General features: G+C 39.2%; 2 protein-coding genes across 2 annotated transcripts in view; one reads left to right on the top strand and one right to left on the bottom strand.

Moving 5' to 3' along the window:
• LOC102269619 (all-trans-retinol dehydrogenase [NAD(+)] ADH7) overlaps nucleotides 1-24556 on the bottom strand; it is a 94207-nt gene that overhangs the window by 53555 nt on the left and 16096 nt on the right.
• The window catches only part of C6H4orf17 (chromosome 6 C4orf17 homolog), an 89117-nt gene continuing 82884 nt past the window's right edge, over nucleotides 18324-24556 (top strand). The window contains exon 1 of the mRNA XM_070372106.1: nucleotides 18324-18461. The gene's annotated coding sequence lies outside the window, so the exon portion shown is untranslated. The remainder of the gene's footprint in view (nucleotides 18462-24556) is intronic.

The following is a 24556-nucleotide window of genomic DNA, read 5'->3' as shown; positions in this document are numbered from 1 at the left end:
GGTTGGATCTCCTTGCAGTCCAAGGGACTCTCAAGAGTCTTCTCCAACACCACAGTTCAAAAGCATCAGTTTTCTTCACAGTCCAACTCTCACATCCATACATGACCACTGGAAAAACCATAGCATTGACTAGATGGACCTTTGTTGGCAAAGTAATGTCTCTGCTTTTGAATATGCTATCTAGGTTGGTCATAACTTTCCTTCCAAGGAGTAAGCGTCTTTTAATTTCGTGGCTGCAATCACCATCTGCAGTGATTCTGGAGTCCCCCAAAATAAAGTCTGACACTGTTTCCACTGTTTCCCCATCTATTTCCCATGAAATGATGGGACTAGATGCCATGATCTTAGTTTTCTGAATGTTGAGCTTTAAGCCAACTTTTTCACTCTTCTCTTTTACTTTCATCAAGAGGCTTTTGAGTTCCTCTTCACTTTCTGCCATAAGGGTGGTGTCATCTGCATATCTGAGGTTATTGATATTTCTCCTGGCAATCTTGATTCCAGTTTGTGCTTCTTCCAGCCCAGCATTTCTCATGATGTACTCTGCATATAAGTGCATATACTTGGGATCAATTATCTAAACATCTGAGAGGACATGTTCATAATAATCTATCCTTAGATATTTCCCAATTACAGGCTGCTATTTCTAATATGCAGATTGCTCACTTACAATTACTCCCCAAAACTGATTTATTTGAAAAAATTGATGAAAGTTGACATAAAGTTAACCTCATGATGTGGATTAAAACTTTAAGAAGAGGATTGCTTGGTACTATATCAGGATGTATATGCTTAACTGTTTTATGTCTAGTCCTCAGATACACAAGAGAAACCATCTGAGAATTGATGAAGAAAGAAGTTGTTCAAATGACATATCTACACCTGCAAAAACAAAAAGGGGGATATGTACTGGGAATTCCTAACAATGTATTTTCACAGCCTTGAGAAATTCCACAGAAATAACACCTGGAAAAACAGCATATATTAAGAAACTATATTAATTATTATCTTTCATGTTTTTCTTAAGAATAATCTCCTTGTTACACACCCCAATGCCAGACTCAGAAGAGAATATGACTGGGATCATGAAAGCATGGACCTTGGAACACTGGGTCTGCGTCAGGCATGAACGCTGCCTACACACTTGCTGATTGTTCCCGAGACTACCCCAGAAGGGAATGGCCAGTGGTAAAAACAAGGAGATCTGGACTATGTCAATGTAGACCCTGACATTTAGTAGTACGTGATTAACACAACAGGTGTGTTGAGAAAGATAGGGCCAAAGAAACTCTTGTAGTCTGCAATTAGGAATAAAAGCTTGACTCAGCGTGGACTCTGCACCTCAGTCCAATAGAGGCTACAGGTCCCCTGACCCATTGCACCAGATTTCGTGTTCTGTCTTCATTCTCATCACTCGCTCCCAGACCATTAGAGTAACAATATGGCACAACTATGCTATGAAAAACAGTGTGGCAATTCTTCAAAAAATTAAAAATAGAACTACCATATGATCCAGCAATCTCATTTCTGGGTATATACCCAAAACAATATAAAAGATCAAAAGCACGATCTCAAAGAAAATCACACATCATGTTTATAGGAGCACTATTTGCAGTAGCCAAGAGGTAGAAGCAATTCAAATGTATATTGATAGATAAGTGGATAAACAAATTGTGGTATATACATACAAAGGAATACTATGTAGCCTTTAAAAGGAAGGAAATTCTGTTACATACTACAACATAGATGAACCATGAGGATATTTTGCTAAGTTAAACAGTAACAAAAAGAGAAATGCCATTTGATTCCACTTATATGAGGTATCTCAGTAGTCATATTCATATAAATAGAAAGTAAGGTGATAGTTATGGGGAGGGAGGAGTTGTTACTCAATGGGTATAGAGTTTCACATTTGCAAGGTGAAAGAGATCTGAACATCTGTTTTACAATAATGTATATATACTTAACACTACTGACCAGTACATTTAAAAATGGTTAAGATGGTGAATTTTGTGATATGTGCTTTTTACCACAATGAAAAAAGAGACAGCTTTTTGTCCCATTGAACTTTTAGATGTCTGAAGTGAAAAATAAACTAGATGAGATTAAGATGTTGCTGGAAAAAAGACTGGTGAATTTTTAAAAACCAGTAAATAAGAGAAATTATCCAAAATTAAAAACAGAAAAAAAAAAATAAGAAAGCATTAGTGATATGTGAGATAACTTCAGGAGGACTAATACATGTACAATTTTAGCCCTAGAGGGGAAAAAAGTAGGGGAAGATACTATATTTGAAGACATAGTTGGTTGACAATTTTCTATATTTGGTGAAAATTATAAACCCACAGATCCAAGAAGTTCAGTAAACCCCAGGTGCAAGATACATAAACTATGCCAAAGCAAATCAGTCACATTGCTCAAAACCAGTGATAAAGAGAAAATTTTAAAAAGAGCCAGAGAATAAAGACTGATGCACAGCTCTTTTTGGGGGTTACAGATGTGTTTTTATCTTGACTGTAAACATATGTAAAGTGTATCATATTGTACATTTTATATTTGTGCAGTTTTTTTTTTGTCAACTATAACACAAAAGAACTTTTAAAAAAGTCAATTGGTTGATCAAAGAAATCTGTCTTCATTACTTCTCTAACAGTTATTAGGCTGGCTTTATCTTCCTTTTATTCAGCTGTGTTCATGGCCCCATAACAGGGAAATATTTTTTTAAAAAACGGAAACTTCAGATTGCAGTAAGAATGCCTTTGATTAAAGGCATAAAATCATAAATTCATGTTTTTAAAATATAAAATTAAACATCAAAAGACAATCTTTCCTATTTCTTTTACAAAGGAAAAAAAATATTTATTTTCCCACATGACTATTTAAAATTTCCCTGGGAGAGGAATTTTTTAAAAATTCTCTATTTTTTAATTGAAGTATAGTTGATTTACAATGTTGTAGGATTTTACTGAACAGCAAAGTGAATCAGTTATATATACATGTATGTACGCATTCTTTTAAAATATTCTTTTACATTATGGTTTATCTCAGGAGACTGGGTATAGTTCTGTAAGCTATACCATAGGGCCTTGTTCTTTATCCATTCTAAATGTAACAGTTTGCATTTACACTCTAAACTCCCAGTCCATCCCTCTCTTTCTTCCTCCCTCCCTCTTGGCAACCACGAATCTGTTCTCTATGTCTGTGAGTCTGTTTCTGTTTCCAAGATAGATTCAATACTGTCATATTTTAGATTCCACATATAGGAGATATTATACGGTATTTCTTTTTCTGACTTATTTCACTTAGTATGATAATCTCTATTTGCATCCATGTTGCTGCAAATGGCATTATTTTATTCCTTTTATGGCTGAGTAGTATTTCATTGTATATACATACCACATCTTTCTTATCTATTCATCTGTCAATGACCTTTATCCATGTTTTGGCTATTCTGAATAGTGCTGCTATGAACATACAGACACATATATCTTTTTGAATTATAGTTTTGTCTGGGTATTTGTCCAGGAGTGGCATTTCTGGATCATATGGCAACTCTATTGTTAGTAAGGAACCTCCATACTGTTTTCCATAGTGGCTGTACAAATTTACATTCCCACCAACTGTGTAGGAGGGTTCCGTTTTCTCCACGGTTTCTCTAGCATTTGTTGTTTGTAGACGTTTTAAAGATGGCTGTTCTGACTTCACTGTAGCTTTGACTTGCCTTTACCTGATAACTAGTGATGTTGATCATCTTTTCACGTGTTTCCTGGCATCCATATGTCCGCTTTGGAGAAATGTCTATCAAGGTCTTCTGCCCATTTTTTGATTGGGCTGTTTGTTTCTTTGTTGTTGAGCTGTACAAGCTGTTTATCTATCTTGGAGATTAAGCCCTTGTCAGTCTCATCATTTGTAAATATTTTCTCCCATTCTGTAGGTTGTCTTTTTTTTTTTTTAATGGTTCTCTTTGCTGTACTGTAGCCATGAAATTAAAAGATGCTTACTCCTTGGAAGGAAAGTTATGACCAACCTAGATAGCATATTCAAAAGCAGAGACATTACTTTGCCAACAAAGGTTCATCTAGTCAAGGCTATGGTTTTTCCTCTGGTCATGTATGGATGTGAGAGTTGGACTGTGAAGAAGACTGAGTGCCAAAGAATTGATGCTTTTGAACTGTGGTGTTGGAGAAGACTCTTGAGAGTCCCTTGGACTGTAAGGAGATCCAACCAGTCCATTCTGAAGGAGATCAGCCCTGGGATTTCTTTGGAAGGAATGATACTAAAGCTGAAACTCTGGTACTTTGGCCACTTCATGCAAAGAGTTGACTCATTGGAAAAGACTCTGATGCTGGGAGGGATTGCGAGCAGGAGGAGAAGGGAACGACAGAGGATGAGATGGCTAGATGGCATCATGGACTCGATGGACGTGAGTCTGAGTGAACTCCGGGAGTTAGTGATGGACAGGGAGGCCTGGCGTGCTGCGATTCATGGGGTCGCAAAGAGTCGGACACGACTGAGCGACTGATCTGATCTGATCTTGCTGTACAAAAGCTTGTAAGTTTGATTAAGTATCAATTTGTTTATTTTTGTTTTTCTTTCTTTTGCTTTGGGAAACTGACCTAAAAAGAAAGCAGTCTGATTAATGTGGAGACATAAGTGACTGATACAAAACCCTTTCTAAGAACAACTCTTTAAGGGAGGAGAGAGAGAGTGAAAAGCTAAAGGCAGGGTGACTATATGTTTCAGTTTTTCTGGGACCCTATTTGTTTGTGCTTTTTGTCACAGCATAATTATTAATAATACTGCCATTTTTTCTTAAGATGATATTAGTTTAAATAATAAATTATATGAACATCTACCAAGTCTGGCTAAGATGTAGGAGATGGGAAAAAGAGGCAGAAGTACATGGAGAACACAAGTCAAGTTTTTCTGTATCTCATAGTTGCCTAAATCTTCTGCTTCCATATCAACCTATCAAGAGGGCATGAATCAGTGGCAGGAATGGTACTAATCCAAGTACATGGAGAAAACCAGACTTTAGTAAAGGAAAAAGAAGTCAACACACAAATAGAAACAGATAAAATGACAAAAGGAAGTCTGGGCTGAGGCCAAATTCCATTCCTGAGTTCCATTATTGCTGAGGGAGTCCAGCTGTCTTCATATCCTGTTTATTGCTTGTGTTTATTCTTCTTTGGATTCCATGAGTTAACACATTCTCAATTTGTCATGGACATCTGCTTTATTTAATCTGGAACATTCCATTATTTCTTCTTCAGTTAAAAAATTTTTTTGACTGCTCTAGGTCTTCATTGCTGCATGTGGGCTTTCTCTAGTTTTCAGGATTGGCAGCTACTCTCCGCTTGTGGTGCATGGGTTTCTCATTGCCATGGTTTCTCTTGTTACAGAGCTTGGGTTCTACAGCACAGACTCAATAGGTGTGAAACATGAGCTTAGTTGTCCCACAGCATGTGGAATCTTCCAGGACCAGGGATCAAACCCATGTCCCCTGCATTGGCAGGCAGATAATAACCACTGGATCACCAGGGAAGTCCTCCATTATTTCTTCTTTTGAAGTTAAATCCTTTTTCCTTTGGGAATTACCTTTTCCTGACTCCATGTTTTTCCAATGGAGCTGCCTCTGCAACATCCTTGTTGTGGGGATAAGCACAAGGCCCAGACCAGGCCAATCATAGCATCTCACCCTTCCAACAGTGACCCTGGGATGGGCTCAGGAACCCTGCCCCACTTGTTTGAACTTTTCTTTGGGATTTTTGAGTGAAGATCCTTAAAGAGGAAAGTTGTCTTTCTTCTGGGATTTATATGCTGGGATGACTTGAGTTCTGAGCTGTTCACAGAGAGAGTTGTCATGTGTAAACCAAAGTAAGGATGGACTCAATTAAAATGAATATAAATATTCAAATCAGCATCACTGATTTCACTTTTTTCTGTCCTCTTGTAGCACCTATGGAGGTTTTAGGTAAGGTTACAGGATTTGTGTTAGAATGATTTTAACACTTAGTGATACAGCCTGAGGCTGAGCCTGTGATCTCATTGAGGCTGCATTTTTATTGGAGAGGTTTTATTGGAGGGCTTTTCAGGTAAAGAGACTTCCCGGGTGGCTCAGAGGTTAAAGCGTCTGCCTGCAATGCGGGAGACCTGGGTTCAATCCCTGGGTCGGGAAGATCCCCTGGAGAAGGAAATGGCAACCCACTCCAGTATTCCTGCCTGGTGAATCCCATGGGCGGAGGAGCCTGGTGGGCTACAGACCATGGGGTCGCAAAGAGTTGGACACAACTGAGTGACTTCACTCACTCACTCAGGTAAAGAGCTAAAGAAGGAAGTACCATCCACCCTAAAGTCCTTCTCCTCACAGCCTTCTAATAATGTCTCTGCAGTTCTCCTTTATCCTCTCAAGGGATTTATTGCCTGCTTTTGACAATAAGTTGCATCCACTGATTATCTTCTGTCACTTCACTGTATCCCACCATTACCTCAGCAAGGAGATGGGGTGGTGTTGGAGCTCTGACTAACAGGTGAATTGGGAGCTTCCAGAGGGAGGCAACTCCCTTCCAGCAGTAGAGGCAGTCACCTGCTCTGGTCTCCCCAGGTCTTTGTCAGGGAGCCTCCAAAATCTCAAGGGAGGGGGCTCTGGGTTTCTCCATGGGCATAGCAGCTTCCAAAGGAGGTGCTCTTCTATACCTAAAGGCTTTTTTATTTTGGTGTCTGTTCTTATGTTCATGTAGCTTAAAATATGTAGGCTGGGTCGGGGGGCAGTCCTAAGATGGCAGAGGAATAGAACGGGGAGACTACATTCTCCCCTACAAATTCATCAAAAGAACATTTAAACACTTAGTAAATTCTACAAAACAACTTCTGAATTCCCGCAGAGGACATCAGGCACCCAGAAAAGCAGCCCAGTGTCTTCAAAAGAAGATGTTTTATCAATGGTGCTGTATAGATGGAGAAGTCCTGAGACTATTGTAAAAATACGACTGAAAACCAGAAGCAGGAGACTTAAGTCCAAATCCTGAGAACACCAGAGAACTCCTGACTCCAGGGAATATTAATCGACAGGAGCTCATCAAACGCCTCCATACCTACACCGAAACCAAGCACCACCCAAGGGCCAACAAGTTCCAGAGCAAGAAAGGAAAGGAAAGGAGAGTGAAGTCTCAAAGTTGTGTCCAACTCTTTGCGACCCCATGGACTGTAGCCTACTAGGCTCCTCTGTCCATGGGGTTTTCCAGGCAATTGTACTGGAGTGGATTGCCATTTCCTTCTCCAGGGGATCTTCCCGACCCAGGGATCGAACCCAGGTCTCCCACATTGTAGACAGACGCTTTACCGTCTAAACCACCAGGGAAGTCCCCAGAGCAAGACACACCATAACACAGGAACACAGCCCTGAGCGTCAATATAGAGGCTCCCCAAAGTTACTCCAAACCCACTGACATCTCATAACTCGTTACTGGACACTTCATTACACTCCAGAGAGAAGAAATCCAGCTCCACCCACCAGGACACCAACACAAGCTTCCCTAACCAGGAAACCTTGACAAGCCACCCGTACAACCCCACCCACAGCAAGGAAAACTCCACAATAAAGAGAACTCCACAAACTGCCAGAATACAGAAAGGCCACCCCAAAATCAGCAATTTAAACAAGATGAAGAGACAGAGGAATACCCAGCAGATAAAGGAACAGGATAAATGCCCACCAAACCAAATAAAAGAGGAAGAGATAGGGAATCTACCTGATAAAGAATTCCAAATAATGATGTGAAAATGATCTAAAATCTTGAAATCAAAATGGAATCACAGATAAATATCCTGGAGACAAGGATTGAGAAGATGCAAGAAAGGTTTAACAAGGACCTAGAAGAAATAAAAGAGTCAATATGTAATGAATAATGCAATAAATGAGATCAAAAACACTCTGGAGGCAACAAATAGTAGAATAACAGAGGCAGAAGATAGGATTAGTGAAGTAGAAGATAGAATGGTAGAAATAAATGAATCAGAGAGAGAAAAAAAAAAAAAAACGAATTAAAAGAAATGAGGACAACCTCAGAGACCTCCAGGACAATATTAAACACCCCAACATTTGAATCATAGGAGTCCCAGAAGAAGAAGACAAAAAGAAAGACCATGAGAAAATACTTGAGGAGATAATAGTTGAAATCACCCAAGTCCAAGAAACCCAGAGAGTCCCAAAAAGGATAAACCCAAGGCGAAATACCCAAAGACACATATTAATCAAATTAACAAAGATCAAACACAAAGAACAAATAGTTAAAGCACCAAGGGAAAAACAGTAAGAACAACAAGGGGATTCCCGTAAGGATAACAGCTGATCTTTCAATAGAAACTCTTCAAGCCAGGAGGGAATGGCAAGACATACTTAAAATGATGAAAGAAAATAACCTACAGCCCAGATTACTGTACCCAGCGAGGATCTTATTCAAATATGAAGGAGAAATCAAAAGCTTCACAGACAAGCAAAAGCTGAGAGAATTCAGCACCACCAAACCAGCTCTCCAACAAATGCTAAAGGATCTTCTCTAGACAGGAAATACAAAAAGGGTGTATAAACTCGAACCTAAAATAATAAAATAAATGGCAACAGGATTATACTTATCAATAATTACCTTAAATGTAAATGGGTTGAATGCCCCAACCAAAAGACAAAGACTGGCTAAATGGATACAACAACAAGACCCCTATATATGTTGTCTACAAGAGACCTACCTCAAAACAGGTGACACATATAGACTGAAAGTGAAGGGCTGGAAAAACATATTCCACGCAAATAGAGACCAAAAGAAAGCAGGAGTAGCAATACTCATATCAGATAAAATAGACTTTAAAACAAAGGCTGTGAAAAGAGACAAAGACGGTCACTACATAATGATCAAAGGATCAATCCAAGAAGAAGACATAAAAATTATAAATACATATGCACCCAACGTTGGAGCACCACAATATGTACGACAAATGCTAACGAGTATGAAAGGGGAAATTAGCAATAACACAATAATAGTGGGAGACTTTAATACCCCACTCATACCTATGGATAGATCAACTAAACAGAAAATTAACAAGGAAACACAAACTTTAAACCATACAATAGACCAGTTAGACCTAATTGATATCTATAGGACATTTCACCCCAAAACAATGAATTTCACCTTTTTCTCAAGTGCACACGGAATCTTCTCCAGGATAGATCATATCCTGGGCCATAAATCGAGCCTTGGTAAATTAAAAAAATTTGAAATCATTCCAGGCATCTTTTCTGACCACAATGCAGTAAGATTAGATCTCAATTACAGGAGAAAAACCATTAAAAATTGCAACATATGGAGGCTGAACAACACGCTGCTGATAATCAACAAATCACAGAAGAAATCAAAAAAGAATGAAAGCACAACAACCCAAAACCTGTGGGACACTGTAAAAGGGGTGCCAAGGGGAAAGTTCATAGCAATACAGGCATACCTCAAGAAACAAGAAAAAAGTCAAATAAATAAACTAACTCCACACATAAAGCAACTAGAAAGGAAGAAATGAAGACCCCCAGGGTTAGTAGAAGGAAAGAAATCTTAAAAATAAGGGCAGAAATAAATGCAAAAGAAACAAAAGAGACCATAGCAAAAATCAACAAAGCCAAAAGCTGGTTCTTTGAAAGGATAAATAAAATTAACAAACCATTAGCCAGACTCATCAAGAAACAAAGGGAGAAAAATCAAATCAATAAAATTAGAAATGAAAATGGAGAGATCACAACAGACAACAAAGAAATACAAAGGATCATAAGAGACTACTATCAGCAATTATACGCCAATAAAATGGACAATGTGCAAGAAATGGACAAATTCTTAGAAAAGTACAACTTTCCAAAACTGGACCAGGAAGAAATAGGAAATATTAACAGACCCATCACAAGCACGGAAATTGAAACTGTAATCAGAAATCTTCCAGCAAACAAAAGCCCAGGTCCAGACGGCTTCACAGCTGAATTCTACCAAAAATTTAGAGAAGAGCTAACACCTATCCTACTCAAACTCTTCCAGAAAATTGCAGAGGAAGGTAAACTTCCAAACTCATTCTATGAGGCCACCATCACCACAATACCAAAACCTGACAAAGATGCCACAAAAAAAACTACAGGCCAATATCACTGATGAACATAGATGCAAAAATCCTTAACAAAATTGTAGCAATCAGAATCCAACAACACATTAAAAAGATCATACACCATGACCAAGTGGGCTTTATCCCAGAGATGCAAGGATTCTCTAATATCCGCAAATCAATCAATGTAATACACCACATTAACAAATTGAAAAATAAAAGCCATATAATTATATCAATAGATGCAGAGAAAGCCTTTGACAAAATTCAACACCCATTTATGATAAAAACTCTCCAGAAAGCAGGAATAGAAGGAACATACCTTAACATAATAAAAGCTATTTATGACAAACCCACAGCAAACATTATCCTCAATGGTGAAAAATTGAAAGCATTTCCCCTAAAGTCAGGAACAAGACAAGGGTTCCCAGTCTAACCATGACTATTCAACATAGTTTTGGAAGTTTTGGCCACAGCAATCAGAGCAGAAAAAGAAATAAAAGGAATCCAAATTGGAAAACAAATAAAACTCTCACTGTTTGCAGATGACATGATCTTCTACATAGAAAACCCTAAAGACTCCACAAGAAAATTACTAGAGCTAATCAATGAATATAGTAAAGTTGCAGGATACAAAATCAACACACAGAAATCCCTTGCATTTCTATACACTAATAATGAGAAAATAGAAAGAGAAATTAAGGAAACAATTCCATTCACTATTGCAGTGAAAAGAATAAAATACTTAGGAATATATCTACCTAAAAACTAAACACCTATATTTAGAAAACTATAAAACACTGGTGAAAGAAATCAAAGAGGACACTAACAGATGGAGAAATATACCATGTTCATGGATCAGAAGAATCAATATAGTGAAAACGAGTATACTACCCAAAGCAATCTATAGATTCAATGCAATCCTTATCAAGCTACAAACAGTATTTTTCACAGAGCTAGAACAAATAATTTCACAGTTTGTATGGAAATACAAAAAACTTCGAATAGCCAAAGTAATCTTGAGAAAGAAGAATGGAACTGGGGGAATCAACCTGCCTGACTTCAGGCTTTACTACAAAGCCATAGTCATCAAGACAGTATGGTACTGGCACAAAGACAGACATATAGATCAATGGAACAAAATTGAAAGCCCAGAGATAAATCCATGCACCTATGGACAGCTTATCTTTGACAAAGGAGGCAAGAATATACAATGGAGAAAAATAATCTCTTTAACAAGTGGTGCTGGGAAAACTGGTCAACCACTTGGAAAAGAATGAAACCAGAACACTTTCTAACACCATACACAAAAATAAACTCAAAATGGATTAAAGATCTAAATGTAAGACCAGAAACTACAAAACTCTTAGAGGAGAACATAGACAAAACACTCTCTGACATAAATCACAGCAGGATCCTCTCTGACCCACCTCCCAGAATACTGGGAATAAAAGCAAAAATAAACAAATGGGACCTAATTAAAATTAAAAGCTTCTGCACATCAAAGGAAACTATAAGCAAGGTGAAAAGACAGCCTTCAGAATGGGAGAAAATAATAGCAAATGAAGCAACTAACAAACAACTAATCTCAAAAATATACAAGCAACTCATGCAGCTCAGTACCAGAAAAAGAAACGACCCAATCGAAAAATGGGCCAAAGAACTAAACAGACATTTCTCCAAAGAAGACATACAGATGGCTAACAAACACATGAAAAGATGGTCAACATCACTCATTATCAGAGAAATGCAAATCAAAACCACAATGAGGTACCATTTCACGCCAGTCAGAATGGCTGTGATCCAAAAGTCTACAAGCAATAAATGTTGGAGAGGGTGTGGAGAAAAGGGAACCCTATTACACTGTTGGTGGGAATGCAAACTAGTCCAGCCACTATGGAGAACAGTGTGGAGATTCCTTAAAAAACTGGAAATAGAACTGCCATATGACCCAGCAATCCCACTGCTGTGCATACACACCGAGGAAACCAGAATTGAAAGAGACACATGTACCCCAATGTTCATTGCAGCACTGTTTATAATAGCCAAGACATGGAAGCAACCTAGATGTCCATCAGCAGATGAATGGATAAGAAAGCAGTGGTACATATACACAATGGAGTATTACTCAGCCATTAAAAAGAATACATTTGAATCAGTTCTAATGAGGTGGATGAATCTGGGGCCTATTATACAGAGTGAAGTAAGCCAGAAAGAAAAACACCAATACAGTATACTAATGCATATATATGGAATTTAGAAAGATGGTAACGATAACCCTGTATGCAAGACAGCAAAAGAGACACAGATGTATAGAACAGTCTTTTAGACTCTGTGAGAGAGGGAGAGGGTGGGACGATTTGGGGGAATGGCACTGAAACATGTATAATATCATATAAGAAATGAATCACCTATCCAGGTTTGATACAGGATGCTTGGGGCTGGTGCACTGGGATGACTTGGAGGGATGGTACGGGGAGGGAAGTGGGAGGGGGGTTCAGCATGGGGAACGTGTATGCCCGTGGTGGATTCATGTTGATGTGTGGCAGAACCAATACAATATTGTAAAGTAAAAAAAAAAAAAATATGTAGGATGGAACTAGAAATGCTTTACAGGTAGAACTGGGGTGAAGTCCTTTAAAATATTTATTCACCCAAAAGGGCCTCTTGAGGGCTGAATGCTCCATGGACTATATCCTAAGCATACAATAAACAAGGCAGGTTCTCCTACCTTCTTGCCCCAGCTCTCAGAGCTGCACTGATCAGCCCTCACCTCATTCACAGTAATAATGAACAAATACTGAGATGAGCCAGGATGCAGTCTCACTCTCTCTCTCCATTGCTACACAGGGGCATCAAAGTAAGAAGCATTCAAAAGCTCAAAGGCCAATGGAAAGGATCCTTCACCCTGACACAGAGTTGTGTGTGTATCTCCTGTATGTCCCTGAGTTCTCAGAAGGGCAATGCCTCCCCTAGTTCCATCCCCCCGATCCCAGGGAACTCCTCCTTACTTAATGAAATCCATGTTCTTAGCCAGGAGAAAGCTAACTTGTTTGTTGTGTACAAGTCTATTAAAAAAAAAAAAGGCCAATTTGGATTTTTTATCACAGTCTCTTTTTGCCACATGGTAGGCAGCTGAAGCCAGAAAGGACCCAAGGCACTCATATACACAGTGAGCACATGTCCCTCTTCCACTGTGACCAAGCGAAGTGACCCCTTTGGCCCTCCCGAGACCAAGGCCACACCAATGGAGACCATTGCAGTCACTTCTAGGACACTTCTTTCACTATTCCTGAACTATAACATGACTTCAGTTCTATACAGTTGAAAGGAAAGCTGCTCTTAGGTTTTCTTGAATCCCACATACCACCTAGGGAATACTCGGTCTACAGAGAAGGCCCTTCTTTCAAAGGATCTCTGACTGGCAGGCTTCATTTTTCTCTTTGAGAACACTTGCTAAAATTGAGCAAAATTTGTTCTGGTGATTTCTACTGCATTTCTGAACTTTGGGTAGATGAAAGGTGAATGAATTATACATAGGATTAGCCACTAAAAGTTGATTGTTAATGAAGAGATAGAGAGCAAACTAGTGGTTACCAGTGGGGAGGGTGTAGGAAGGGAAATTTAGGGGTGGGGGAGAGGGAGGTACAAATTACTGGATGTAAGATAGGATCAAAGATGTTTTGCACAACATGGGGAATATAGCCAATATTTTGTAATAACTGTAAACAGAAAGTGACCTTTAAAGTTACATAATGTTTTTTAAAAAGTTAATTGTTAATGATGACAATAATTATGTCCTTGATTCTCCCTAAAACTGGTTTTTGTTTCAAAGTTCAAGACAGAAGCCAGCCAATACTAGCTTTGAAACAAATTGCAAATTCTGTTACTGCATCTTGAGCCTGTAATAGCTAAAGGACACTGATAATTCAGTGTAGTCTTTATATCTGCCCAGAATTTCAAAAGTGTCTTATGTGAAAGAATTAGCCTGAGGCTGATACCAAGAGTAGTGCCGCTAAATATACATAGAATTCTAACCTTGGTTCTCAAAGAATAAGATTTTTATTCCCCTTACATAGAGAAAGAAACTGTTACATAAGACAGATCCAGTGACACAATGAATGGTGGGGATGATTGGAGAAGCTGTGGAGGCAGATGTCCTGTTCAGAGACCTAGGTGTGTTTCATAGATTTGTAGGTTAATATAGCAGAGAAAATGGTTTCTTCTGTCCCAGTACTTTGTCTTGTCAAGACACAAATCTTCTTTTAAGCACTGCATTATTCTATATCTCTGAAAAAAAATTTATATATAGAAATACATCATATATTCATATCATAAAAGGGGAGGATGGTGGTCACAAAGTCAATTGCAGATTTCATGCTGGCTTTAATTTCTCCCTAGAACACCATTTTATCAAATTTCAAGACAATCTATTGGCTCTCCATCTTAGAGATCCTGGAACTATGTGAATGGACTAATGGGGGCAAAGAGCTACTTAGGATATTAAAGAAGCATACATCTTTTCTTAATAAGACTGCTAAGAGGTCAAATTGCTTTTCTTTCAGTTGGGCTATGTAAACTCAGTGTGGTAACCTTAGATATCTTATGCTGATAAGAACCTGGTGACAATGTATGGTTTGTATTGATAATAACTGCTTTAAAATTATGTTTGGTAAACAAATTGTTGTAAAACCTAAAGTCCATGAGAGGGTTACAATAGTGTAAGTGGAACAGTTGTGAATCATCAGAGACCTACTAGTAATATGAAGGAGCACTATGGTCAAATCATCCAAGTCTTTGGTTGGTAAGTAATTTCATGAGAAATTCTCAGTCACTTTTGGATCAGCTTAGGTTGTCTCTGAATAATTCCCGAGGGAGTCATTTATTTACTAAATATTTATTGGTGAAACCCTATGGTGCTTCCCTACCATGTCCTCAGCCTGCCTTTTGTCTGAAAAATATTTAGGCAAGGAATAAGTTTAGTCAGAGATGTGAGAAAATGCAGAAACAAAGGGAAACAGTCCAATAAGACCAAATAAAAATAGTTTACTCATTAAACATAGTTAAGGATCTCCTCAAGGGCTATAGATAATATTCTGAGCCATGTCCTGTGACTTGTCTATTAGATACAGAAACCTCCACCAGGAGGAAGAAGTTAACTACATGATGACTAGACTATAGCCATGACATAAGCTGCCATACTTCCAAGAACTGGCCTCAAGAAAATGGGAAAAAGCTGACCATGGAACTGAAGATTAACTCTACTTTAAGCAATCAAGATGATGCTGATCAGACCACTGATGACCAATTTCAAAATGACTGTCCAAGATGACCGTGCTGTTTCTGAATGTAGCCCCTTCCCTCTGTCTATAAAAGCTCTTGCCCACTGATTGGCAGTAGAGGGGGGAATCAGTTTTTGGATAGGAGTCTGCTTCCCCCTCGTCCCCATCCTGAAATAAAGCAAACTTTCCTTTCCACCAGCCTTGCCTCTTTATTGGTTTTTGAGTGGCGAGTAGCCAGACCCTACTTTCAGTTATATTGAGACCTAGGTGACAAGCACTGTGCCAGGTACTGGGGAGAGAAAGAAGAGTGAGGTAGATGCCCCATGCTTGTGATACACTGCCTGACTTTCAGATCATTCTCTGTCCTGCTCTGTGCTCTCAGGAGGCTGATCCCAACAGCTGGAACAACAGGCCTCCCTGGCCTATGGATTCTGGCTGGGTCAGGTCAAAGAGGTTACCAGCAGATGATCAAGGGTGAAGGACAGAAAGACTGGGATATTTCTTTCCTGTCTTCCTCATCACCCATCCTGGTTGGGCAGGGACTGTTTCTTCTGCTCTTGGCCACTGCTCCTGTCAGGCAGCCCATCTGCTATGTCTCCAGCTCTTGCTGGCTTCTGGTAACTCTTCCCTGCCCTTGCCCTTCAGGCCTGGAAGTGATACCAGTTTCCCACTGTAATAAGACTTTGAATACTTCATCACCCCTTGTTGGAATGACCCACACTGCCTACAGTTCTTAAAAGAAAAAGGAAAAAAAAAAACAAAAAACAAAACCCTTCTTAAACTTTCTTCAATTAAACTCTAGTTTGATTAAGTTTACTATTTCCTGCTAGGTTCCTGACTGACATTGCTCTTGCCCTCAAGTTAATTTCCAAACAAGTCAATAAGCAGCAGCGATTCAATGTGAATATGACTGTGATGAAAATTCTAGTTTCTGGCTTCCTGGGTTAGAAATTCACCAACCTGTGGAAGAAAGACCAGAATATGACATGAAAATGTTAGTAACAACCAAGGTAAACACTTAGAGATCACTGAACGAAAAATGTCATTTCAACCTATGCTTATTGGTTTAGAACATAGGTGAGGAAATGTAGGGGTAGGAGGTTTGAAGAACATAAAATAGGAGAATGGGGTCAATTCAGTGGGATTGAGCTAATATTAATAAAGGTAAATAAAGTATAAAAGAAAGACTTTCCCCAATAGCTTCCTAAGTTTTCAAAATCATTTGTAAACTGGAAAATTATTTATATACTGATTAACAAATAATTTTCTGTACATTCCCTCTCATTTGTGAAGCAATCCCTAAATCAGGCATGATAAACATGGAAAGATGTGCTTTGTTCAAGTCACATGGTGATCCAGCATTTCATTTTGGTGTTTTCATCAAGCACAAAATATTCAGCTGTTGCTTCATTTTCCCCAACTCTACTACAAGAGAGAAATGAACAAGGCAGTTGAAAAAGTGTCCCAAGGTACATGTAAAAGGGAGCAGTGGTTTCTGATTTTTCTTCCTATTTTAACTATGAACTTGCTCATAACTCTTTGGCCTAGACAGTGCCAATTTCAGCCTCTTTCCAAGTCCAGAGGAAACCAGTCCTCAGGGGATCTTTTTTTTATACTTTTATTTAAGAATCTGTATGCATTTTTTAAGAAACACTATTGTATGTCTGTTCTTGTTAGCCTCTCCTTTGGCAGCTGAAGACAGACACAGAGACTTGTGAGGAAACAAACACACACAGAATATGACAATCTAACATGGCACACAGAATGACCAACTCACACTTAGGCTATTGAGAGAGCAGACAGGCGATGAGGTCAGAGGGAGTGTTCTTGAGGAGTGAATACTAAAATGAATCCTAAAGGAGATGCAGGAATTTGCTAAGACGAGGGAGAAAATTGGGGGAATAGTCTAGGAATAGGAATAGCAAGAGAGAAAGCAAGCAGGAAAAAGACAGCCAAACATGGTGAGTGCAGAAGAAACCCAAGCATTTTAGTGTTGCCTGAGTGTGGTGAGAGGGAGGGCCCTTCAGGAAGGGCCTTAGACTCGTGTTCATGTCCAAGAAGCAAAGTGAAGTTCTGGAGTCACTTGTAAGTAAAGGAGCGGCTTGTTCAGATTTGCTCCTTGGCTATCTCATTCTGGAGATGGTGGGAAAGACAATTCTGAGGGGAATAAGACAAGAGGCAGGGTGTAGGGAATTTCCCAAAGCTCTCTCTGTAACTACCTTAGAGGAAGATAATAGGATATCAAAACATTTCTCTTTAAGTAGGTAATTTCCCAAAGATTAGGGAAAATGAAGTTACACATACTGTGTTTTGGTTGAGTACATTCATCCCTTGATATCCATGTGCAATTAGTTCCAGTACCCACTGTGAATGCTCAGATTCCATCATCTTCCTTCCATATCCACATGTTTGACATCCAAGGATATGGAGGGCTGACTCAAAAAACGTACACTTAAAAACTCAGTAAATCAGTGACTTCGCTGGTGGTCCAGTGGTTAAGACTTCACCTTCCAATACTGGGTGTACAGGTTTGATGCCTGGCCAGGGACCTAAGATCCCACATACCTCCTGGACAAAAAACCCAAAAACATAAAACAGAAATGGTATTAAATGGCTTACATCAAAACAACAACAACAAACCCAAACTCAGTAAATCTAACTAAAACAATGCCATGATTCCCAAAGTATCACTAAACTTGTTTTTGGTAAAAGGTAAAGCAGTTAAGTCCATGGTATTTAGACTCAGAATCCTCAATCTTGGTTTTCAGGGGAAATAAACCAGTGAAAGATAAATCTACTTTTTAAGAGAAAGGGAGCAGTAAGTTCTTGCTCTGATAGGAAGTTCTCACATCAACGAGGTCTGTCAATAGAGTGCACCTGAGCTTGGCATTCTCCCCACCCTTTTCAGGTGATGTCTATTCCTCTCACACTCTCCTAACAGGAGTCAACCAGGGCGGAAGCCAAGCTGCTCCACAGTGAACAGGCCTTCAGTCTCCACCCTGCACTTCCTGTCCATGCGGAGGCTGGGAAATATCCTGCTCTGAGCCTCAGGTAAGAGAATGTAGTACAAGGAGGTTGGTGCCACTTCCTACTTTGCTCTCAAAAGGCTTTTTGGTATTTTAAAGAACAGAAAAAGAGTGCTCATTGTGGGCCTTCCTGTGGATAGACTTGGAGGATTTGAACAAGTCTGTTCAAAGCTGTACTGTAATAGGCAGGGACTTGTGTTGATGTTTGTTGTAGGAATTTGGGCAAGAGATGAGGGAACAAATCACAAACTGGGGAAACTTGGTAGTAGGGAAGAGGGCAAGGGAATTGATTGGTTCGTGGTTTTGGAGGTAAAATCAAGAGGTCTTAATAAATCATTTGCTGTGGAAGCTGGTGGAAAGGGAAGATTCTAGCAAGGGGCCTGGCTTTTGAGTTCGAGTGGATGGTAGGGCCACAGACCGAAGTGAGGAACCAGGAGGCAGATCAACTTTGGAGATACTAAGGGTTTAGTTTTGGCCGTGCTAGTTTGCATTGCCCCTGGAATAGTGAGGTGGTTATTTCCAGGCGGTGGAGAGACAACCCATATGGGTGCAGTCAAAATGCCGGGCTAGTCTCGGGGTAAAGTAATCGGGATATAGACGCTCAGAGATATTTCCTTGTGTAAATTTTAAAAAAGAGAAAAATATTATTGGTTAAAAGGGGAGAGACCTCATGTGGGAGGCCTCCTAAGTGTGGTGTGGAGACTTCTGGGGATGGCTAGGTGTTTTCTTTCAGGGCCCGTTGCTGTTCCTACAAGCATTGCCTGCTGCACTGACACCAAAGGAGCGTGCTTGATCTCTTCTGTGAAAGTCCTAAGTCTAGTGGCTGGGGGCCAGTTGAGCCTCTGAAATATACATCCAGTGTAGGGAAGTTACCCAGTTTCTTCACTTTTACTCCGACTATAATTAGAGGAAATCATTTGGATGAACTGAGATATTCAAAGCAACGAAAAGAAAAAGATAGATATTAATATCCTTCACACAAGATGAACTGTAGAATTTGGAGAAATTGGCATTCTTACAAAATGACATGTTATGATGATAATTTGTTTCAAAGGGACAACAGCCCAGATTAGGCTAGAATTCTGCCATACCAAGCTTCTAGAAGCAGGTAGAGGTGAAATAGGGCCTCTTGGTAGTGCCAGGGCTGAGCTCCTGATGAGAAAACTGTGTTCTCTCTTTCTCTACCCCACTTCCCCCTCTTTCCTGCCCCTGCTGCAAGTTATTTTCTCCTTAATCAAACTCAAGAATTTCTTTCAGATTCAGCCAAGTGTTCCCCAGAACCTTCAGTGGTTTCCTGGGGAATGCCTTTTTTTTTCCTGATTTTCAGATGCCATGATTAATTCACTAGCATGTGTCCCCTATTTTGCAAAAATAAGCTGAAAGTGCTTTCAGTTCAGTTAAGTCCCTCAGTCGTGTCTGACTCTTTGCAACCCCGTGAATCGCAGCATGCCAGGCCTCCCTGTCCATCACCAACTCACAGAGTTCACCCAAACTCATGTGCATCAAGTCGATGATGCCATCCAGCCATCTCATCCTCTGTCGTCCCCTTCTCCTCCTGCCCCTAATCCCTCCCAGCATCAGAGTCTTTTCCAATGAGTCAACTCTTCACATGAGGTGGCCAAAGTATTGGAGTTTTGGCCTCAGCATCAGTCCTTCCAATGAACACCCAGGACTGATCTCCTTTAAGATTGCTTTAGCTCCCTTCATTCCTGAGAAGGTGTTCTTCAGTCATCTTTTCCAAAGTAAAGAGAAACCAAGAGCCATCATTCCTATTACAGCTTTTGAAAGTTAGAGCTAGGTGGGACCTCAGGAAACAGGTACTGAGTTTCAAACCCAGACCTTCTGAATCAGGTTACCACATCATGCTTTTGACTAAACCTGTGTAATCTACAGTCATAGTACAGTATTTGTACTTCATGGGTTTTTGGTAGGAAAGTTTGTTTTACACAAGGCTATGCTGAATGAAGCATACTATATTTGAGGCATTCCAGGTCATTGTGAAAGATTTGGTTCTTTGACAAAATTTGCACTGAAACATAAAATGCTAAACAAGCTAAAAGAATTTTTCTCCAAATGTGCAATTGCAAATCCAAAAAACTTTTCTAATTAAAATGTTGACTTGACTTTTAAATTAGTCTTATTCATTTACAGGAGAGAAAAATAAATCCAAATTTGCAATTAAATATTTGACTACTTGAAAGAGTAGTTGCTACTTTAATTCTTTGACTAGCATGATGATGTATTTAGTTGGACACTTGACACAGCCAGAAATATATAATCCTCTCAACTTAATTGTTGAATCAGTCAGTAATGTCTGCGTAGTGTTCATTGGGCATAGAATGTTTTACTAGGCACTGTTTCAAGAAAAAAATTTTAGCACAGTATCTTCTAAAACTTTGCATGTGTAGTGCATTGAATTCTCACAGAAAAGACATACTTCACTTTTCTGTAGCCTGTTGGGTGACTGGCAATGTCAGAAGAGTGGTGGAAAGAATTACAGGAATCTAAGGCTGATTGGTGAAGGGAATCCAGTTCTATGAGGGAGTCAGAAACAAGAAGATGAATAAAATAGATATCCATGAAGGAGGTGAATATGGCAAGCTAGTTTATGAGGCCTCAGTCAGCTAATTGTTACAGAGGAATAGAAAAACTTTTTGATACAGAGAGGAGTGAGAAATAAAGAAAATGCTGATGGGAAGAATTTTGTAGGTTGGAGTTAAGGTCATGGGGGAAAGAGTATTCCTGGGAAAGCTATATCTATCCATCTACAGCCATTTTCTGGAGAAGGCAATGGCAACCCACTCCAGTACTCTTGCCTGGAAAATCTCATGGATGGAGGAGCCTGATAGGCTGCAGTCCATGGGGTCTCGAAGAGTCAGACACGACTGAAGCGACTTAGCAGCAGCAGCAGCATAGCCATTTTCTTCTTCTAAATAAAAATCATTTGATGTTAATCTTGGTAATAACTAAAGCACGTTCTTTTCTGGACAAGTGCATATAAAAGCTGACTATTGAGATAAATATATAAAAGTCTTCATAAGGAATCAGCATTTAGAATATTATTAATGTTTTGAGGCCATTCTAACCTGTTCTAAGTTCCCAGTAGGAGATGGTCAACTTTTCCAGATTACTGGCCTTTGGATATGTGGTTCCTCCAACTGGGAGAATTCTGCCCCTCTCTTCATGGGGCCTGTTCCAGCTCATCAGATGTAAGCTTAAATTGCACCTTCTCAGAATGGCCTTCTAAGACACGTTATAGAAAGTTGGAAGATTCCTTCCTTCCATTTTTTTCTCTAACACAGTGCTTTAGTCACTGCCCTACTTAACACATCATGTGTTTAAGTGATATATTTGTATGTTTATTTACTTTCTTATTAAGTGGGTGTCTTGCTACACTCTATGCTCTGTGAGGGCAGAGGCTACATCTGTTTTACTCACCACCATGAGCTACGTGTTTACCTAACTCATTGCTTGGTATGTGGTTGAAATGAAAAGAAAAATTGCATAATAAATTCATACCTTTCATTCATGATTTAAGTAGATAAAATTGTAGATTATTTTTTAAATAAGAAGTTGGATGTTTATTTAACATTCTTATAGCTATTTCTTTAATCCTCTGATTTAACAGCCAAGGACTCAGTTTGATACTGCTTCATGGCTTTGTTGATTAGAAATGAAAAATACATAAAAACTATGAGTTTCCTGATCTCTCCTTGCTGCTGCTGCTGCTGCTAAGTCACTTCAGTCGTGTCCGATTCTGTGCGACCCCATAGATGGCAGCCCACCAGGCTCCGCTGTCCCTGGGATTCTCCAGGCAAGAACACTGGAGTGGGTTGCCATTTCCTTCTCCAATGCAGGAAAGTGAAAAGTGAAAGTGAAGTCACTCAGTCGTGTCTGACTCTTCACAACCCCATGGACTGAAGCCCACCAGGCTCCTCCGTCCATGGGATTTTCCCGGCAAGAGTGCTGGAGTGGGGTGCCATTGCCTTCTCCGGATTTCTCCTTAGGACCAGCATTTTCTGTGATATGAAAAACTGCTCATAGGCAGGTTTCCCTGCGAAGACTGAAGAAGGTTTTTCTGTTTGGCCATGGCGAGCTCAGAAGTAAGAAACGATTTCACAAAGTTTCATAATAAGCACTAAAAATACAAAATTGTGACATACACAACATTTTAAAAAATAAAATTTATAAGAAACTCTAGGCATAAAGTGGAGTTCATTTAAAAAGCTGGTCTGAGAGAGATAAATGTTTATTCCTTTTTAGATTCATTTCTTCTGATGTAATTATACTTGTATATAACTTTAGATATCCTTGTGTAACAAGTTTTCTCAAAATTTGAGGTAAGGGTCATAAACATTAATATACTTTATGTATTTTTCTGGTTAAAAATGCTTTTGGGGATCAGTTTTCCTTCATTAGGTGTTTGGGTTGTAACTGTAGATGTTGCTAATGGATGAGGGAAGTCTCTGAATGATTCTTAGGTAGAGAGAGAGTGTGTGTGTGTATTGCTTGTATATGTATATATTTTCTAATAAATTGTAACTATAAGTGCTTTGAGAATTGCCATTGCTAAACAGTTGATGATGAAGGTACTTCACAAAGGAATTTAATATGCCTTTTTAGCTATTTCTGCTGTTTTTTGTTTTGCTTTGTTTTTCAAACCTAGATTAAGTGTAGATCAATAACGCAAAGGAAAGAAATTTTACCCCTTGGGTTCAAGCCACTTTCCATTGGGAAATACTCATCATGTAAAAGTAAATACTCTTAAGTACCTAGACTTTTTGCAATCTTCCAAGGTAGGAATGTATAAGCTGTATTGCAACCTTATATTGAAACCTCCAATTTCTATTGTACCCACATTACTTACTTTTCTTACAAAGTATTTCACATGTTTCATGTAGATGTCTTAATGCTTTACCCTTAGAGAATAAAAGTTTTATAATAAATAGAACTACCCTCTTAAAAAATCACCACAAAACATTTTATAAAATCTTTAAATTTTATTAAGAATTTTAAGTATATTGTGTATATAGATACAGGGCTTCCCCAGTGCCTCAGAGGTAAAGAATCTACCTGCAATACAGGAGATGTGAGTTCAATACCTGGGTCAAGAAGATCCCCTGGAGAAGGAAACGGCAACTCATTCTTGCCTGGAGACATGGACAGAGAAGACTGGTGGGCCATGGGGTCACAAAGAGTTGGACACGACTTAGCAACTAGACAGCAAAAATGTAAATAGATATAGCAAGCTATGCCAGTACAGATGTATACAATTAAAAACATTATTTTGTTAAATGGAGTCATTACTAAGCAAATCAGGACATAGGGACTGCTTTATTGAAATTACTATTAGGATATATATGTAATATATATATTACACTGTGATTGTAGCTGAACTTGTATGTTTAATAGTATTATCAGTTCAGTCGCTCAGTTGTCCGACTCTTTGTAACCCCATGGACTGCAGCACGCCAGGCCTCCCTGTTTATCACCAACTCCCAGAATTTACTCAAACTCATGTCCATTGAGTCAGTGATGCCAGCCAACCAACTCATCCTCTGTTGTCCCCTTCTCCTCCTGCCTCCAATCTTTCCCAGCATCAGGGTCTTTTCCAAGGGGTCAGTTCTTCACATCAGGTCACCAAAGTACTGGAGCTTCAGCATCAGTCCTTCCAATGAATATTAAGGACTGATTTCCTATAGGATGGACTGGTTTGATCTCCTTGCAGTCCAAGGGACTCTCAAGAGTCTTCTACAACACCACAGTTCAAAAGTATCAATTCTTTGACACTCAGCTTTCTTTATAGTCCAACTCTCACATCCACACGTGACTACTGGAAAAACCATAACTTTGAGTATATGGACCTTTGTTGGCAAAGTAATGTCTCTGCTTTTTAAAATGCTGTCTCAGTTGGTCATAACTTTCCTTCCAATGAGTAAGCGTCTTTTAATTTCATGGCTGCAGTCACCATCTGCAATGATTTTGGAGCCCCCCAAAATAAAGTCTGTCACTGTTTCCACTGTTTCCCCATCTATTTGCTATGAAGTGATGGGACCAGATGCCATGATCTGAGTTTTCTGAATGTTGAGTTTTAAGCCAACTTTTTCACTCTCCTCTTTC

Source organism: Bos mutus, chromosome 6 (assembly GCF_027580195.1).
Source record: "Bos mutus isolate GX-2022 chromosome 6, NWIPB_WYAK_1.1, whole genome shotgun sequence".
Classification (NCBI taxonomy): Eukaryota; Metazoa; Chordata; class Mammalia; order Artiodactyla; family Bovidae; genus Bos; species Bos mutus.
Note: the sequence above shows the minus strand (reverse complement) of the source record. Positions and strands in the feature narration are given on the sequence as shown.